Source organism: Solanum stenotomum, chromosome 6 (genome assembly GCF_019186545.1).
Source record: "Solanum stenotomum isolate F172 chromosome 6, ASM1918654v1, whole genome shotgun sequence".
NCBI lineage: Eukaryota > Viridiplantae > Streptophyta > Magnoliopsida > Solanales > Solanaceae > Solanum > Solanum stenotomum.
The window spans coordinates 18,141,175-18,158,319 of NC_064287.1; the positions used below are offsets into that span (position 1 = coordinate 18,141,175).

At 32.8% G+C, this 17,145-nt stretch overlaps 1 pseudogene; it reads right to left on the reverse strand.

Moving 5' to 3' along the window:
- Positions 1 to 14,086: 14,086 nt before the first annotated feature.
- Positions 14,087 to 17,145, reverse strand: part of LOC125868529 (glutathione S-transferase L1-like) — an 18,961-nt pseudogene continuing 15,902 nt past the window's right edge.

Consider the following 17,145-nt stretch of genomic DNA (forward strand, 5'->3'; position numbering starts at 1 on the left):
TATATTTTTTCAACTTAATATTTATATCCTGCATGCTCAGTATATTCAAAGTACTGACGCATACTCTGCGCTACATCAGTTTATGATGTAGGTTCAGGTACTCAGCATCCAGATCACACTTAGATCAATTCTCAGTTCGCATTCAAAAGCGTCAGTGGTGAGTCCTTATTTCCAAGGACAATAGACATGCTTTTATTTTAGTCTTCACTTTCAGTTTTAAATTGTTTTAGAGTTTGGTGGGGACATGTCCTAACAACTCAACTCATTAACAGGATTTTCAGACATAGTAGTAGATTCATCTTGAGTTGTTAAGTGGTGTTTCAATTATCCACTGTTTTATCTTCTGCGTAGTGCATGTCTAATTCTATATTTCTCAGTATGCTTGATATATGATAGACACAGGGTTAACTTGTGGTCACTCGTGATACTAGGTCCCATGTAAAGTCAAGGGGGTAGCCTCGGGGCACAACAAACTTTGTGGTAGAGCTATGTTCAAGAGTCCTAGGATGACTGAAAGCCGCACTAGGTAGAGTCTTTTTCATGGGTGTGAAGCACGCGACATCTATGAGGGGGAGGCTACAAAGTGTTTTATTAAAAACTTCACTATCTTTGCTATTATTATCGTGCGTGAGGTATGATTCAACTTCTTCTTTCTAATCTGTCGTTATGTATTTTAGATCATGCCTTCTTGTAGAGTCAACACACGGTATCCTAATTCACGGAATGCTAACGCAGTTCCTCTAGTCCCGAACCATGAGGTTATGAATGCAAAATTTCGTAATGCGATACAACTTTTGGCTCAGACTGTGGCCAATCAGTACAATCAACATGCCATAGTTTCTGCAAAAACTAATGATGGATTAGCTGCAGCTAGGGTTCGAGACTTTGTTCGGATGAATCTACCATAGTTCTAGAGTCGAAGGTTGGTGAGGACCCATAAAACTTCATTGATGAAATCAAGAACATCCTAGAGGTAATCCAAGTAACTAGAAATTAGAGGGTGGAGCAGGCATCCTACCAACTTAAGGATGTGGCTCATATTTGGTTAACTTAGTGGAAATACAAAAAGGGTGCGGATGCAACTCTTCTGACTTGGGCTTATTTTACTAGAGCTTTTCTACATAGGTTCTTCCCAAGAGCTTATGAACTTAAGGCAAGGTTCAATGTATGTCCAAGAGTACGGGCTGAAGTTTACCTAACTCTCCAAGTATGCTCCACACATTGTTCCTGATCCAAGGATACAAATGAGTAAGTTCTTGTTAAGGGTATCCGATCAAGTAAAGACCGAGTGCAGTGATGCTATGCTCTTAAGGGATCTGGATATCTCTAGACTAATGACTCATTCTTAGGAGGTTGAGGGAGATAAGCTTAGGGAATTGGCTAAGGATAACAAAAAGGACAAAATAGGAAATTATGAATACTCAAAGCAAAAGTCAGACGGTGGAAATCGCTCACAATTTCAGCAAAGGTCTACAATCCAAGCACCTTCATCAGCTAGTACTCCATCCCCTAGGTTTCGAAAGAATTAAAAAGATTGGGTATCATGCTCTAAGTCTTAGGGGAGTGCTTCAGGTAACAAGACTTTCTCGACTTGTCCAAAGTGTGGTACCATCCGGGTGAGCGTCTTGTAGGCAGGGAAGGGTGGTTTCAGTGTGGTCAGTCTGTCCATAGGTTGAAGGATTGCCAAGTTCTAGGCAGGGGTAAGGAGGTAACAACAATAGGGATCAATCTATAGCTTCAGAGCACCAACAGGTCGCCCTAATCAATAGGGTTCTTCGCCTGGTACAACTGGCGGTCAGCGGATGCTACTAATGAGGAGATCAAGGCTTATGATAAATTGGTCAAGGTTGATGAGATGGCAAGGTGCTACATTATTGCCTAAATAGAAAATGTCTTGCAACTTCAACATCAGTCTATGACATCTGCTTACAATATGCTCGAATCTCTAAAAGAGATGTTTGGAGAGTAGGATTGTGCTACCAAGCAAACTGCAATGAAGGGTTACTTGATCACCCAAATTGTTGAAGGATCACTTGTCAAGGATCATGTGCTTAACATGATGAGTTAGCTGAATGAGCTGGAGATACTTGGCACTGCTATTGATAAGGAATCTCAGGTGGAGATGATCCTCCAAACTCTGCCAGACAGTTCTCAACAGTTTCCCTTGAATTATAATATGAACATGATGGATTCGTCTCTTGCAAAATTATTGAATGAATTGACTGCGGCGGAATCCATTATCAAGCAGAAAACTCTTCCCTCTGTGGCTTACATGTTGGACAAACATGTCACTTCTTCGTCTAAGTTGGCTATAGCCCAAAAGAAGAAGAAGTCGTGCAAGGTTATGGCACCTGGAGGTTCTAGAGGTGGTGTGGCTAAGCCTAAGGTCAAGTGCTACCACTGCAAGCAGCCTGGTCACCACAAGAGGCAATCCCCTGAATATCAAGCCAAAATGAAGAACAAAGATAATTCTTGTTTAAATATTGTTGAAAGTTACTTAGTGGTTGTTTCCACATAATTATGGGCTGTAGATCAAAAGGAGCACTGTCCATGTGTAAACTTCTTTGCAGGGGTGTCAAGAAACGTGATGAAGGTGAGAACGAAGTTTGCATTTTCAGGCGAATGGGGAACCAACACCATTCCTAGCAATTGGAAATATCTCTTTTTCCTTTAGTAGTTCCAAAATTTTGTTTTTAAAAGATGTTCATTATATACTTTCGATAAGAAGGAATTTGCTTTCTGTTTCAAAAATAATGGATGTTGGTTATGAAGTTTTATTTGTAAATAATTGTCCTATTATTAAGTACGATAAGCAATTCATTCATAGTGCTCCTAAAATACATCATCTATTTGTATTTGAAGTCTCCCATAACATGCTACAAAAATGAATCAAATAATATTGATATTTCTCATATAAGAAAACGTATTTATGAATTGAGTCAAACTTACTTATGGCACTTATGTCTATGTCATATCGATATAAATAGGATTTCACGGTTGATTTCTAATGGACCTCTATGTTTGTTGAAAGTTGAGGCACAACCAACTTGTGAATCTTGTTTAGAAGGTAAAATGATAAAGAGACATTTCCCATCAAAAGGAACTAGAACCAATAATAATTTAGAATTAATTCATTCTGATTTTTTAGGTCCTATGAATATATGAGACAAAGGGGTTTTAAAGTTTTTTGTGACTTTCACACATTACTACTCAAAATATGGATACATTTATTTGTTATGCCATAAATTTGAATGCTTTGAAATGTTTAAAGAATTCAAGATAGAAACGGAAAAGTGACATGGTAAACATATCAACACATTACAATCAGATCGTGGTGGTAAATACCTTTTGGCGGAATTCATTATGTACTTATCAGAATCATACTTTACATCTCAATATTCTTTCCCATGAACACCACAGCAAAATGGAGTGGCAGAATGAAGAAATATAACTCTTTTGGAAATCGTTTGATCAATGTTAAGTTATCCAGATTTTTCTTTTAGCTTTTGGGGACATGCCTTAGAAACTGCAAATTACATTCTTAAATTGGTTCCTTCCAAATCTGTTCCTTTAACCCCATCCGAATTGTGGAATGCGCACAAGCCTAGTTAATCTATGCCATATTCGAGTTTGGGGATGTCTAGCATATGTATTAAAAGGGAAAACAAATAAGTTGGAATCAAGGACAGAACTGTGCATTTTCATTGGATATAAAAAAGAAACAAAAGGAGGTTTATTTTACTGTCCTAAGTAACACAAGGTAATTGTTTCAACAAATGCCAATTTTCTGGAACATGACTCTTTAATTAACCATGTTCTTAGAAGTAAACTTGTGTTATAGGAACAAAGCAAAGGAATAACTATTAATGAAACAACAACACAAGTACCTCAAACAATTCTTGACATACCATTGCATCCACGTAGTGGGAGGTATGTCGGTCGAAAAGAGGTTTCTCAAGAGGATGCTCCAGAGGTTCTCAAAAGCAGAATCAAGACATCTCGCTACCACAAAGTAGTGGGAGTAATGTCGCGCAACCTAAAATTGTGGAGGAAATAGTTCAAAATGTTCATAATTTAGTTCAAGATGTAGCAAATCCTATAGTTGCTAGTCATCGTAGTGGGAGAGTTATTAGAACACCACAACGATTTACGCTCTTGGGAGAATAATATGATAAAATCCCTGAAGAGACTAATACATAACCATTAAATTACGCTGAAACACAACATGATAAAGATGCTGAAGTGTGGGTTGTTGCTATGAAATCTGAAATGGAATCTATGTACTCAAACCATGTCTAGGATATTGTGGAACAACCACTAGGTGATAAACTTATTGGTTGTAAGTGGATCTACAAGAAAAAGAGAGGTGTGGATGGAAAAGTGAAAACGTTTAAGGCTCGTCGTGTTGCGAAAGGGTTTACTCAAAAAGAAGGAATCGATTATGAGGAAAAATTTTCCCCAGTAGCCATGCTTAAATCCAATAGGATTCTCTTATCCATTACTGCTTATTATAATTATGAGATTTCGTAAATGGATGTCAAGACCATTTTTTTTAACATAAGTCTTGATGAGTGCATTTATATGACACAACCAGAAGATTTCATGGTAAATGGCAATGAAAATATGGTCTGTAAACTTAAGAGATTCATTTATGGATTGAAAGAGGCATCTTAGGCATGGAACATTTGTTTTGACAATTTGATTAAAACTTTTGGTTTTGATCAGTTTGAAAATGAATCATACATCTATAAGAAACGGGAGGTAGATAGAGTAACATTTTATATTCCTTACGTAGATGATATCTTGCTGATAGAAAATAATGTGAGTATCTTGAATTCTGTTAAGGAGTCGTGTCCTCTCTTTTTTATATGAAAAACTTGGGAGAAGCGTCTCATATACTTGGGATTAAGCTTTTGCGAGATTGCAAACAAAGGATATTAGGTTTGTCTCAAGCACTCAATATTGATACTATTCTTGCGAGATTTTGCATGAAAAATTCCAGAAAGGGGTTTCTTCCTTCTAGACAAGAATTACTTTATCAAAGAATCAATCGCCCAAAACGACTGACAAGATAGTGGGGATGAAGATGGTCTGTTACGCTTCTGTTGTAGGGAGTCTCATGTATGCTATGTTATGCACTACACCAAATATCTGCTTTGTTGTAGGCATTGTTTGCATATTTCTGGGCAAGAACATTGGACTGTAGTCAAGTATATTATCAAGTACCTTAAAAGGACTAGGGATTATATGCTTATTTTCCACCATGGAAATCTTGTACCTATTTGATATATAGATTCAAATTTCCAGTCAAATAGAGATTCTAGAAAATTGACCTTAGATATGTATTTACTTTGGGAGGTGGACGGAACTATTGTTTTGAGGAGCATAAAGCAATCATGTGTTATTGATTCTACCATGAAAGCTGAATATGTAGCAGCCGTTGGTGTGGCTACAGAGGCTTTTTGGCTTAGAAATTTTCTAAAAGAGCTTTGACTGGTTCCTTCTATTGAGGCACCAATCACACTCTATTGTGATAATAGTGGTGCAGTTGCCAACTCAAAAGAATCAAGAAGCCATAAAAAGAGTAAGCACATTGAGAGGAAATATCACTTGATTTGTGATATAACTCAAAGGGGTGATGTCAGATTTTTGAAGATTGAATCGAAAAACAATTTGGCAAATCCATTTACCAAAGGCTTACCAAGAATTCTTTTGATAGCATGTGGATAAAATGGGTGTTAAAATTGTACATGCATGGTTATAAGTCTATGTGTGGAAGATTGTTGGGATATACTATTAACCATATGGTTGCGCTATAGTATTGGTTTTAATCCTTTATAAAGACTTTACGTTTTATGTTAATTATTATAATAAAGTCTTTGTTTGAATAGATCATTGTGTTTATATGTGTGTCCATTCTTATATAGTGGACGATTTTTGGGTATAGAGTTGTTTAACTAATACGTGGAAGATCAAAATTGTCGGTTCTTATAAGTTAAAAATTAAATGTTCACAATCAAAGATGAAGTTGGAGAAACATCTTGATGATTGTAACACAAGATTAAATATAATTCAATCTTAATTATGGGAATGGTAAAATTCCAACTTCTTATGTTAGTACACTTTGCATGTATTGAACGTACCACATTGGGATATGTATTTACAGGTTCTGAATTTCAATAAATAATATCACTAGTCCATTACATGAGCTTATACTTTTAATCTTGATGTAGTTATTATGATATGTGTAGTTTGCTTTATTATTTTAATCTATTAAAAGGTGAGACTCTATGATGAGTCAAAATATTCCTAATGGATTGGATAATAACATATTACATCCGTGAAATAATAATTAGTTGATAGAACCATATCTCAGATATGAGAAAGAAGACACCCATTTATGGTTGTTTATAAGTAATCATGTGAAAACCTTGCATGTGGATTCTATGTATATCCATCACGTAAATTACAAAAATAAAGGATTAAATTAATCAATGAATTAAATTTTACAGATGTTTGATTTAATTGATTGGTGTCAGTAATTTTAACATGGGGAGTTAAATAAGTTGTAACGGTAAAAATTTGGAAATAAATATAGGAGTGCAGTTACAGATTTTTATTGGTATAATCTGTGATTTATTATAATATGGTTAATTCATGCTTTTACGAATTAAATATTACAATTGAAAGCCTTTGCTAATAACTTTGTGGTCCCTACTATGCCTTGTTAATTGATCGAGTTCGGAAAAGAAAATGACTATTACTATTTTTTTCAGTTTAGAAATTAATAGTTTTTTACTTTTATTAGTTTAAAAGTGAAAAAACTTATTATTTTCTTTAAAGAAGATAAAAAGAAAATATTTTGTTTCTTTCTATCTTTAGAAGATGAAAGAAGTAAATAATAGTATTCAATGGTTATTAGTGGCTATTGATGGTGTTTAATAGTTGTTGATTACCCTTGGTGTTTAATGACTTTCTAAATACACTTAATGTTATTTAGTGGTTGTTGCTAACAATTGATCATGGTTGTTATTTTTCTTTTTATCTTTTATTATTTCTGGTTTACTAATCTGAATACAGGAGATAACAAACTTAAGAAATTTATTATTGATGGTATTTTCTGTGATAAGGAAATTACTTTTATTTTTTGTGTTCTTTTTGTTGGAAAAAAGGAGAAGAAAAAGAGAATTATTTTATCATATGATAAAAGAGATTTGGGATGAATTAGTACTACTCTAATATGTTTGAGTTTATTTTCTGTATTATGTTTTCCTTCGATGAGTAAGATTATTTTTATTTTCTTCCCAAGTGCATTGAAGTGTTGCACCCCTTCAGTTTTCTTTTCAATAAGAAACGTTCTTTTGTGCATAAAGGTTAAGATATGCACTTTAATTTTTATTTATTTTTTCCTAAATTCTTGGTTTTATATAACTATGAGGAGAAGTAAATGAACAACTATTGTCTCCTAACAATATTTGAATATGAGTTTAGTTTCTCATTGAAATTCAATGTCTTTTAAGGAAAATTAGAAAATGATGGAAACTGGGAAAGAAGAAAAAAATTAGCTAGAAAAGTGACTGGCATGGAATCATTGCTGACAAATAGAATACGATTCTATGGGTGTAAAAATCAGGTTTTATCTCTATTTCCCTTGATTGTTATTTTTTTCTATCCTTTATAAGTTATGAGATTTATTTGATAAATGTTAGGATAGATGGTCATTATGTGATGATCTCAGAATATATCTTTATTACTATTAATATGTATTCTATTTAGAGGAGGAAAAAAAACCTTTGTAATTTTCTACTCCATTTGAAATTTGATTGTGTTTGACTTTTGGAGACTAAAATTCTCTGATTTTTTACTGCTTTGGTTTGAAGAATATAAGAAGTGCACGAACAAATCAAATTGTGTATTGGTTTGAAGAATATAAAAACTTCACAAATTTATTAAATACTCCATTTGAATGAATATTCTGACTCGAAGAGTACAAAATTTTCATTAGGAATATTAAGTCTAAATGATTTGAAAAAGATAAAATCTTCATCGTTAGCTAGAAGCGGTGTTGTATTTGAGGTTTCTGGAGATCAAAACCTTTTTGGTTTACTACTCTGTCTCAATGTGAACCTGATTCAAAGAATATAAAACGTCATCAAAATTCAAGGTTTATTCGGTTAAGGATTGGAAGAATATAAAAACTTCATCGTTAAACTAGAAATAAGTTGTAAAACGATTGAATCTATATTGTTACTATTCTAAATACTAAGTGTTCTACCTAATTCTAACATAAAGGAAAAAAACACCAGTGACATAAAATTAGTGATTTTTGTACCTGCAATGGGTGTTTCTATGGATTGAATCTCCAAAAGAAGGTTTCGTGTTGCCAATGTGTATTTTGATGGTACGCAATTTGAAAGCATGGGAAAAAATATATGAAAAATAATCTTAAGAACATATTTAAAATGTGGGGGGCTTCTTTACTTGTGATAAAGAAAAAGTTAGACTTACTATCTAATTTAAATTTGAAAGTACAAGATATGAAATTTAAAGACATTCTTGTATTACGTTAGACCCACAAAATTTTTGGAGTATATTTGATATTGTGGTCGTTGAGTCACTCTTTAATAGTATATGATATGACTAGTATAAAACCATAAAATTATATTACTCATTCAAAGGAATTATACTCTTTGATGTAAACATGTCACTTAAAAGATTATGATTTTTCATGAAAATATGTCTATTAAAATAAATTTATTTGTCTAGGTATGAACACTGGTGACAAGTCAACTGTTATGTTTGTGTTGTAACATAAACATTTGGTTGATATTGCCCTTATTCGATCGATGAGACTATGGTCATGGGTAATTCTATAACAAATTGAATGTTATGGAAAAGTCCTTCTGAAAAGGACATATGGCAAGGTGTTGACTCTAAAACAATGTTTGTATATGAGAAAGTTATAAAAAGTAAAGAACAAAATATATGTGGGAAAAAGTTACCTGACAAAATAACTTTCAAACTTAGTATTTCTATTTGTTATTACTTGCTTGAATGAAACTATTTGTGACATGTCGATTACAAAACCTTGCAAAATTTGAACAAGTTAGAAGTTTTGACCAAGTTTTAGTGCAATAAATTAAAATCTCAAGTATGTATTGAATCGAAGTATGTTAAGCGTACTTATAATTATTTTGAAGGGAATTTTAAACCCTTAAATTGATTCACATTGACATTTGTGATATAAAGTCAACACTATCTCTTGGTTGGAAAAAGTGTTCATAAATTTTATTGACAATTGCACTAGATATTGTTATGTCTATTTGCTAAATGGTAAGGATGAAGCAATAGAAACATATAGGCAATATAAAACTGAAGTTTTTTTTGGATAAAAAGATTATCATGATTAGAAGTAGTATATGTGGAGAATATGAATCTTCTTTTGCAGAAATATATTTGGAAAATGGAATCATCCATCAAATTACTACACATACTCAGCTCAATCTAATGAAATTGTTGACAGGAAAAAAAAAACTTTGAACGAAATATTGAATGTCCTACTTAAAAGTTCAGATTTACCACAAAATTTATGGGGGATGCTGTCATTATAGAAAAAGAGAACAACAAAAGGTTTGTCTGTTCAGAAAGAGAGAATTTTTTTGTTTGTTAGTAAAGGGAGTAACAAACAAAAACTTTTGTTTGGTAAGAAAGGCAGAAGCAAAAAGACGTGTTTGTTCAGGCTTTGTTCTATCCTAATAGAGAATTATTTGTCGTCCCTTAAAGTATATACAAAAATTAATTCTTGAGAGATAGTGATCTAGCAATTTCCAATACAGTCTATTCCATTTGAGAAATGGAAATGAGGGACCTATTCCCAAATGGGTCAAAATATGACCTAAGACTGTGGATTGTATGTTCATTGGATATGCTACAAATAGTAAAGCATGTCGATTTATGGTTCATAAATCTGAAATATTGGATAGTTAAGTAAAGAGTCTAAACGACCTTGGAAAGAACCAAAGGAGGATGTATTTAATAAAGAGATTCAGAGGCGTCGTAAATGTCAATTGACAAATTACTTCCTTCGAGTTTGATTTTGAAACATTTCTTCTTGGAAATGAGTCTCATAAATTCGAAGAACTTATGTCCTCTGCGAACTCATTTTTTTTGGGAATAGGCTGTCAACAGTGAGATAGATCAATCTTGACCAACCATACTTGAGAGTTGGTTGATCTACCTCCAGGAAATAAACTTTGGGTTCAAAGTGGATCTACAAAAGGAGAAGAAAGTTGATGAAACTATTGAAAAATGCAAAGCAAGACTTGTTGTCATAGGCTTTAGACAATAATAAAGCCTTGAATATTTTGACACAAGATAGCCACTAATTAGGATTACACCAATTCAGATGTTAATTGTGCTAGTTGCGGTATATGGCTTTCAAATTCATCAAAATGGATGTGAAACATTTTTTTTTTAAATGGAGAATTTGAGGGAGAAATTTACATGAAACAACCCAAGGGCTTTGTGGTTCCTGGTAATAGAAAGTCTATACTAGGAACAACCCGAGGGATTTGTGGTTCCTAGTAATAAAAAGAAAGTCTATAAACTTGTTAAGTCACTTTGTGGACTAAAAACAAGTTCCCAAATTATGACATATGAAGTTTGACCAAACTATGTTGGAAAATGAATTCAAGATTAATGAATGTGATAAATGTTTTTACATTAAAGGCACCCAAATCACAAGGTCATTGTTTGGATTTACGTTGATGACATGTTGATCATCAAAAAAGACATTTCTGGCATAAATGGTATTATGCATTTGCTAGAAAGTAGCTTCGATATGAAAGACATTGAAGTTACGGATGTGTTTGAAAAGGTACTGGACAAGTTCAAGTATTTGGATTTTAATATTGACAAGACTCCAATATAAGTGAGCAATGTAGTTCAAAAGAATGAAGACAAAAGTGACTCTAGATTATGTTATTGTATTGAGAAGTATGATATATATCATGAAATGTACACTATCAGATATAGCATGTGATATTAACCTGAGTCAGTTCACGAGTAATCTCAATCAAGCTCATTGAATGACAATTAAAAGAGTTTTGGAGTATTTAAAACTTACTTAAAAACTATTACTTTGCATTATAACTAATATTCAACAGTATTAGAAGACTATAGAGATGCAAATTAAATAGCCAAGTCAAATGAAGTAAAATACAAGAGTGGATATGTACTTACACTTGGTTAAGGAGCAGTCTCTTGGAAATCATCCAAACAGAATTGTATCGCTCACTCTACTATGAAATTTGACTTTATCACTCTTAAAATGGTTGGGGAAGAAGTTGAAAGACTATGAAATTTCTTGAAATATTTTTGGCCCAAACCTTTAGCTCTAATATGCATACACTGTGAGAGTTAATTTACAATAGGTAGGGAATGGAGAATGATGTATAACAGAAAGTCTGATCATATATGATGTATACATAATATCATTAGAGAACTAATCTCTAGTTGAATTATCCTAATTGACTATGTAAAGTCAAAGGATAATGTCTTGGATCCACTTACAAAAGGCCTAACTAGAGAGGGAGTTGATAGATTGTCCAAGGAATGGGACTATGGCCGAGGACAAGTCATTGTGCCAGTAACTCTACCTAGAAAACTGGAGATCCCAAGATCTAGGTTCAAGGAGATCAAACAAAGTCATTGATGAAGGTCCAACATTGTCAAAATATTTTTTATGATCCATTCTCATGATAAGACAATGTTAAGTAACAAGGATAAGCCATTAGGACTTTTTAATGGTTTCTAAGTTTGATACAGGGTATGTAAAATGGTGTATCTATGGGATAAGACATTTTTAAATTACCTATGTAAGTATGAAGTGTAAGCCGCATCAAGGAGAATCCGGTAAGGCCAGTTTTCTATGCACTTATAAACCAAGACATGTTCATGGCTGAAATGAACAAAACAATGAAAATAAAAAACAATTCTAAAGTTGATAGTGTGACATATATTGTCTAGGTATACACCAAAGTTAGACTGTTCAAAGATATCAAATCTATCGATTGATCGAGTATATCCGATATATGTTCACTATATCCGATATATGTTCACTGTGGAAAGTGCAAAGGTAAACCAAATTATCCAGATGCAATCAATCCTTACTTATGAATCACACAATTTTCATCCATATGTTTTAACAATAGTCATTCCCTATTCATGTAGGGGATTGTTGGGTTTTAAAGGTGTGAATAGAAAATGAAGGGTTGTGATTCTCCGAAAGGGCTGAGACTTTGCCGAAGGGTTGTGACCTTTATGAAAGGTTGTACCTTTTCCAAGGGGTTGTGACCTTCCTGAAAGGTGGTATTTCTTTTCAAAAAGTTGTGACCTTCAACCTTTGTTGTCTATAAATAGAGAGGCTTTCTCTCCTTTTTCTACATCGAATTCTTCCTTCTCTTGCATACATTTCTAACTAAACAAAATCGATCGATCGTTTCTGTGTATGTGATCCGTTGCGGTCATTTTGAGTTCATTGAAATTATTGAAGTTTCAGGTACCACTACTTCTTTAATGGTTAATCCATTTTATCTTCGGAGTAATTAATCAACAACCTCGGGTACTTGAGGAGATTAAATTTCTTAAGGACATACAATGAGTTCTGAGGACTCGGATAGTTCATTTATTTTTCTTTTCATCTTTTATTATTTGTGATTTGCTAATCTTAATACAAGAGATAACACTGGTTGGAATAGTGGTTTGGAGGGCAAGATCTATAGATTTTTTTAATCATTATACACTCCTGAGTAAGGATACATGAACCCAATTCTTGATATATTTAAGGGGGAAATTACAGAAGATCGAAATGCATCCTTGAATTGACTTTTCACTATTGATGAGGTGAAAGAAGTTGTCTTCTCAATGCATTCAGATAAGGCGCCAAGTCCATATGGGATGAATTTGAGTTTTAATCAGAGATTTTAGGCTGTAATTGGTAAAGATGTGACGAATGCGATACTCAGTTTTGTCAATAACAATGGAGTCATTACAGGAAATAATTTTTACAAAAAATATTTTGATTCCAAAAAAGAAGCAACGTGAGCTAGTTTCTAATCAAAGATTGATTTCTCTATGTATTCTTATTGATCGTATAGTTTGCAAGATGTTGGCAAATCGCATGAAATTTTGCTTAGAGGATTGCGTTGATGAAGACCAGAGTGCATTTATCCCCGGAAGATTTATTCTTGATAATGTCATGATTGGTTTTGAGGTCAATCACAATTTAAAAGGTAAAACACAAGGAAAGACATGATTTGTTACTTTGAAAATGGACATGAGCAAAGCATATGATAGAGTGGAGTGGAACTTTTTGAGAAAGATGATAAAGATGGGATTTTCATTGGAATGGATTACAAAGATTATGCAAATGGTTTGCATCTCACGTTGTTAACCATTTTGGTGATATCATCCATCACGAGGTCTTCGACCGGCGGATCCTCTATCACCATATCTTTTCATCATTGTAGCAGTGGGCCTTTCAGCTTCGGTAAGTGCTCATGCCCACCATGGAACTCTTCATGGAGTTAAAGTCACTCCAAAAGCTCCACCTATTACTTCTATTTTAGCAAATGAGGCTGTATATTTTTTTAAATTTATGGAGTGGGAGGCTATTATTATCAAACAGTGTTTACTCCTATATAAAACTGTATTTATGATATTTTTTTAACTATATGAAAGACTATAAAATAAAACAAACAAATTAAAACGAAAGAACCACCAAAAATTTCAAAAACACCCTCAAAGTGCTCAGGTCGACATGTTGACCTACTACATGCTTGAGCACTTGAAGCTCCCTTTTATAGTTTAGTAAAATATATTAGAAAAATATATACAATTTATCAAACCATAAAAATATATTAAATAACCAAAAAAAATTATAAAACACATTTTTTATCGAAATTAAATTCACTGCATGACGGTTACATCTATGATAAAATAAAAGTACAAGTCTCTTTAGGTTCTAGAAGGAAAATACAATCCCAAATACTAAAGATAAAAAAAAAAAAAACACAGAGCCAATTTATTACTGATGCATAATATTATAGAATTCCATAACATATTTGATACCAAAGTAATATCCCCTGTAACTTTCACCTGAGATTGACAATGGATTTTCGAAGTTTCTAGCTTTCTGTAAAAAATCAAATACATATATGGTGAAATGTCAGTAACTATATATAAAATTCTTAAACCAAAAAAAAAAGAAAAAAGAAATGTATCTATTGATTTCAAAGTGAGTACCGACAGAAAGCGGTTCTTGTAGTACTCACCCAATTTCTCCTGTTCCAAGACTTTTGTTTGCTTGTATCCGTCAAGCTTGTTCATTTCCTACGAGATGATTAATTAAACACAATTAAAATAGAACAATGATGCAGGAGGCATCCCACTTTCACGCTGCAGGATTAGGATAATACTCCACACCAAAGGGGTGTAATGTATGTAGTCTACCCTAACACAAATATCATGTTATACGTAACATGTTATGTTGCTCGGATCCTTGAAATATGTCAATGGGTGCATCAGAAGTGAAGACTCTGCGCAACTCAAGATTTACTAGTAACACAAAGACAACTTTATTGTTGTTCCAAGGCTTCCCTTCATTATAAAGAACATGAATTATACATGAAAAATGCACCAACCAGCTAGCCTTGAAGTTTACGCTATCACCAAAAGAAACAAAGGCAATTTTAACAAGCCTTAGTCTCTATGCATTCCAAGTGCAAGTTATGGACCCTTTTCTATTGTGATCAACATTCGATACAACATCTAATACAACTAAGTTAAGTTTAAGAATAATAAAATTTCTTATATAATATAAAAATATTAATCATACTTTACACTCCATATCTATTATAAGTCATACCTCAATCCATTTAGTTAGTTTAGGCCTCCCGGTAGTGATGTCATAGTTAAACCCCTCAAGCTTAAAAATTTGGAACCTTTAGACTGTTGGGTTTTAAAAAATTGTGAATGGAAAATGAAAAGTTGTGACTTTGATGAAAAGTTGCGACTATTATGAAGAGTTGTGACTTTTATCAAAAGTTGCGACTTTTATGAAAAGTTGCGACTTTTATGAAAGGTGGTGACCTTTTCGAAAGATTGTGACTTTTCAAAGGTTTGTGACCTTTCCGGTAAGGCACAATAAGAACCTTTTCACACTACCCTTTGTTTTCTATAAATTGAGGGATTTCCTCTCATTTTAAGAACGATTTTCTGAACTTCTTCTTCTACTACTAAATCTAGTATTCTAAGTGTACTTTACTGTCGTTGAGTGGCTCGCTGACACCAGCGTTTTGGGTATCAATACACTGGTGATTGAGATCATTCTATCCTGGGAGGACATATTCCAAATCAAACCTCGGATACTAGAGGGGAATAATTTCCTTAAGGGGACACTGTGCATTCAGTGGGCTTGATCTTCTTTCTGGTTTTCCAGATTCTGGTATGTGTTACAGATTTTAGATTTTTGAATTAATTTATGTTCTTCTGTTCTTCACTAGTTCATTAAACTTTGGTAACTTCGTGTTTCTGTAAAGTTGGTTGGAATCAGTAAGATTCTTTAAGCACAGATTGACAACAATTCTCTTTAAGAAAAAATATTTCGTATATTTTTTCTAATCTGTTTTTTATTCTAGTTTCTCTACTAGTTTTAATTTTCTAGTTGTGAGTTCTAAGTATCTTGGGAATACAAGATGAACAACAATCTTAAGGAAATTATTATACTGTTGGTATTTCTTGTATTCTACTGATTGAGAGAAACAGATCATGGAAGTAGAAGTTTAAGGCATTACTTCTCCATAATTTGGTGCTTTGTTTTGCAAGGTCGAAGTGAGAATGTACAGAAAAATTGGTGCTATACTGGTTAAAGATTACACCAGGTAACCTTCTTATTATTTATCTAAGGAGGAAAATAGTTTCTAAGAGTTAACAATTTTGATTTTTTATCATGTGTATATTTGGAAAAAGATCTGCAAACCATTTGTTGTGGAATGAATTTTTCTTGGCAAATAGTATTGCCTTTAAAATTCTTTAGTTTGCAAAATGAGAGATGCACATTTTTGTTTGATAAAATAGTATGTCAAAATGTTATAGTTGGAAGACTATTTGAAAAGAAAAATATTTTCGTGTGATAAAGAATATGTTTAATTCTGTTTGGAGACTTAAAAAAAAAAAACTTTTGTAGTTTTGTACTCCATGTGAAATTTGATTGTGTCTGATTTTTGTAGGCTAAAAATTTTTGAAGTTTATTACTCTGGATAAATCAGACTATGCAATTGGTTTGAAAAATTATGAAAACTTCACATAATAAGTCAATGTTGTACTTTTGACTTTCTATAAACTCACTGTTATATAGAAACAAATTGTACAATTTTTTTTGTCTTTATTGTTAGTATTCTAAATACTAAGTGGTATGTCTATTTGTGATAGATGGAAAAATACCAGTGACTTAGAGTTTGTAATTTTGTGCCTCTATGAATGAACTTTGACACTATGTAAAAATTGTCAAAGAGAATTGAAGCAATATAATTCTTTTGTAGAATAATATTTCCAAAAGAGGTTTCATAGTGCCAATGACATTTTGATAGTCTGGGAAAATATGTGGAAAAACTATTTTCAAATACTTGAAAAATATTTTTGAGATCATATTTAAAATGTGGGGGTTCTTTGCTTATGATAAAGATAAAATTAGACTTGGTGTCTAAATTAATTTTGGAGCAAAAGATATGAAATTCAATGATACTTTTGTATTATGTTAGACCCACAAAATTCTTGGAGTATATTTGGTATTGTGGTTGGTGAGTTTCTCTATTACTAGTATATGATGTGACTAGTATGAAACTACCAAATTATATATATACTTGTTCAAAATAATTGTGTTCTTTTATGAAAAAATGTCACTTAAAATGTTGTGGATTTTCATGAAAATATATGTCTATTATAATAAAAGTATTTGCATAGACATGAATATTGGTGAATAGTTATTCGTTATGTTTTGTAAAAGAAACATTTGGATTATATTGCCTTTATTGGACCTGATGAAACTTTGTTCACGGGTAGTTCTATAACAATCAAATTGAAAGT